Genomic DNA, 3924 nt, shown 5'->3' with positions numbered 1-3924 from the left:
GGTCACCCAAGTCCAGGAAGCATGGAGAGTCCCAGGTAGGATAAACCCAAGGAAGAGCACACTGAGACATGTAGTAATCAAACTGACAAAAACTAAAAGCAACAAGGGGAAAATGACAAAGAACATTCAAGGAGACTTCCATAAGGTTATCAACTGATTTCTCAGTGGAAACTCTGCAGGCCAGAACAGAGTGGCATGATATGTTGAAAGCGATAAAGGGAAAGAACCTACAACCAAGAATACTTTACCCAGCAAGGCTCTCATTCAGATTTTTTTGAGAAATCAAAAGCTTTACAGACAAGCAAAAGCTAATAGAATTCAGCACCACCAAGCCAGCTTTTCAACAAAAAAAAGAAAAGAAAAAGAGAAATACCTGGGCATTTGTATTTTTCAAAAAACTCCAAGATAATTCTGATATGCATCTGGATTTTAAAAAGTGATTTACAGGTGTTTCTATGAAGTGGTAGTTTGATGATATAGAATTCCATTAATTTTCTGTTGACCAATCATGATACAATGGTATTAAGTGAGTAATAGTTGCTGCTGCTGCAGCTGCTAAGTCACTTCAGTCGTGTCCAACTCTGTGCGACCCCATAGACAGCAGCCCACCAGGCTCCCCCATCCCTGGGATTCTCCAGGCAAGAACATTGGAGTGGGTTGCCATTTCCTTCTCCAATGCATGAAAGTGAAAAGTGAAAATGAAGTCTCTCAGTCGTGTCCGACTCTTAGCAACACCATGGACTGCAGCCTACCAGGCTCCCCCACCCATGGGATTTTCCAGGCAAGAGTACTGGAGTAGGTTGCCATTGTCTTCTCACGTAATCACAATAGTAAAAGATGTTTATCAGTTTTCACAATCAATAGCCAGACAAAAAAAGAAAAGATAATTAAGATTGAAAAGCATAATGGGAACATGATTAACCTAACAATATAAAATAATTACATACAATTGAGGGGTTCAAGCAGAGTGATGTGATAAGTGGAAATGCATACATGCACATGTTTTAATCTGCCCAGCCAGTTTATGTCTTTTGGTTGGTGCATTTAATCCATTTACATTTAAGGTAATTATTGATTTATATGAAGTGAAGTGAAGTGAAGCCACTCAGTCGTGTCCGACTCTTTGCGACCCCATGGACTGTAGCCTACCCAGGCTTCTCAGTCTATGGGATTTTCCAGGCAAGAGTACTGGAGTGGGGTGCCATTTCCTTCTCCAGGGGATCTTCCCAACCCAGGGATCGAACCTGGGTCTCCTGCATTGTAGGCAGACGCTTTACCCTCTGAGCCACCAAGGAAGCCAGAGTGTTACAAGTTCTTCTTTATACGATCCTATTACCAAATTCTTAATTATTTTGGGTTTATTTTCTGTAATTCTTTTCCTTCTCTTGTGTTTCCTGCCTAGAGAAATTCCTTTAGCATTTGCTGTAAAGCTGGTTTGGTGGTGCTGAATTCTCTTAACTTTGCTTGTTTGGAAAGCTTTCGATTTCCCCATCAAATCCAAAGGAGAGACTTACTGGGTAGAGTATTCTTGATTGTAGGTTCTTCACTTTCATCATTTTAAATATATTGTGGCTTTCCCTTCTGGTTTGTAGAATTTCCGTTGAGAAATCAGCTGATAACCAGATGGGAGTTCCCTTCTGTGTTATTTGTTGTTTTTCCCTTGCTGCTTTTAATATTTTATCTTTCTCTTTAATTTTTGTCAGTTTGATTACTATGTGTCTCAGTGTGTTCCTCCTTGGGTTATCCTGCCTGAGACTCTCTGTGCTTCCTGGACTTGGTTGACTATTTTCTCTCCCATGTTACAGAAGTTTTCAACTATCATCTCTTCAAATGCTTTCTCAGGAACTTTCTCTTTCTTCTCCTTCTGGGACCCCTATAATGTGAATGTTTGTTTTAATGTTGTCCCAGGGGTCTCTTAGGTTGTCTTCATTTCTTTTATTCTTTTTTCTATATTCTGTTCTGTGGCAGTGATTTTCACCATTGTGTCCTCCAGGTCATTTATTCGTTCTTCTGCCTCAATTATTCTGCTACTGATTCCTTCTAGTGTTTTATATATCTCTATTTGTTTGTTCTTTAGTTCTTCTAGGTTTTTGGTAAACACTTTTTGCATCTTCTCAATATTTGCCTCCATTCTTTCCCCAAGATCCTGGATCATCTTCTCTATCATTATTTTTTATTCTTTTTCTGGAAGATTGCCTATATCCATTTCATTTAGTTGTTTTTCTGGGGTTTTATCTTGTCTCTTTATCTGGGACATAACTTTCTGCTTTTTCATCCTGATTAACTTTCTGTAATGTGATTTTTGTTATAGTTGTGAGATTGTGGTTCTTGCTTCTTCTATCTGCCCTCTGATGGAGGAAGCTAAAAGGCTTGTGTAAGCTTCCTGATGGGAGGGACTAGCATGGGAAAAGCTGGGTCTTACTCTGATGGGCAGAGCCTTGCTCAGTAAAGCTTTAATCCAATTATCTGGATTAAAATGGGTGGATGGGGTTGCACTCCCTCCCTGTTAGTTGTTTGGCCTAAGGCAACCCAGCCCTGGGGTCTATGGACTCTATGGTAGGATTTATGGTGAATTCCAAGAGGGCTTATGCCAAGGAGGACTTTCCAGGAGTGCTACTGCCAGTGCCCCCATCCATATGGTAAACTCCTGCCAACCCATGCTTCCACAGGAGACCCCCTCCCATCACTAGCAGCTAGTTTTGGTTCAGTCTCCTGGGGGGTCACTGCTCCTTTCCTCTGGCTCTTGGTGCATGCAACGTTTTGTTTGTGCCCTCCAAGACTGGAGTCTCTATTTTCCCCAGTACTGTGGAAATCCTATAATTAAATCCCACTGGCCTTCAAGGTCAGATTCCCTGGGTATTCCCAGTCTCTTTTTCAGATCCCAGGCTGGGGAGCCTGACATGGGGTTCAGAACCTTCACAACAGTGGGGGAACTTCTTTGGTATTATTGTTCTCCAGCTTGTAGGTCATCCACCTGGGGAGTATGGGATTTGATTATATCGTGATTGCACCCCTCCTACCATATCATTGCAGTGTTTTATTTGTCTTTGGACTGGAGTATATTTTTGGTGGGTTCTGCTGTTCTCCTGTCTATGATTGTTCAACAGCTAGTTGCAATTTTGGTGCTCTCTCAGGAGGAGATTTGTGCACATCCTTCTACTCTGCCATCTTGAACCGGAAGCCTCTCTTGCTTCCATTTTTGAGGTTTTTCCTATACCACTACCACACTAATTTTGGATTATCTGTAATCTTTTTTAAGTGAGTTTTTAAAAATTATTATAATTTGTGATTATCTTGATCTAATAATCTGACCATTATGGCTTGGAAAAGTCAGCTACTGTAACCTTGCAGATCTTTAGTTGTGTCCAGAGAAGAAACATTAGGTGTGCCAATGTCCCTTGACTTGTACCCATTGGTCTAAATCTCTGGTGCTTAAGTAAAGATTATGCAAGTGACATCTATGAACCCTCTGCCACTACTGGCTGAGGAGCCAGGCCTGCAATGATGCATACTGAATTTACAGGAAAAAGCCTTCAACAAAACAGAGGATGACCCTTGTTTATTCAGAAGAAAAGACAGATGCAGCATGTGCCTAGTAAATCTGATAACTCCCTAGAGAGCAGAGTTTATTCTTAGCAAATAAAACATTATCCTACCTAAGTGATTTAAGAGGAAATCATGTCCATTTCATTATTCTCATCTATTTAGAGTTTATCCAGTATTTGATCTTGAAGGAATCAGAAGCCCTGAATTGTTATCATATTGAAACAGTGATATAATTCATAAGAAGGCTATAGACAGATATAAGAAAAGAATATAATTTGTGATGGGGGCTGATCACCATTAATTAAGGTCTTCTGGGCGTTACATATGATATGAGAGGCTTTACAACAGAGTTTCTCAACCTCAACATAATTTATGGAC

At 40.4% G+C, this 3924-nt stretch overlaps 1 non-coding gene across 1 annotated transcript; it reads right to left on the bottom strand.

Annotated features, from left to right (window-relative positions):
• Positions 1-1223: 1223 nt before the first annotated feature.
• On the bottom strand, positions 1224-1295 carry TRNAC-ACA (transfer RNA cysteine (anticodon ACA)). Its single transcript has one exon. It is a non-coding gene; the product is annotated as a tRNA-Cys (tRNA).
• Positions 1296-3924: the final 2629 nt, after the last annotated feature.

The sequence above is a fragment of the Bos taurus genome, chromosome 1 (genome assembly GCF_002263795.3).
Source record: "Bos taurus isolate L1 Dominette 01449 registration number 42190680 breed Hereford chromosome 1, ARS-UCD2.0, whole genome shotgun sequence".
NCBI classification, from domain to species: domain Eukaryota; kingdom Metazoa; phylum Chordata; class Mammalia; order Artiodactyla; family Bovidae; genus Bos; species Bos taurus.
This window is presented reverse-complemented; position numbering and strand designations above follow the sequence as displayed.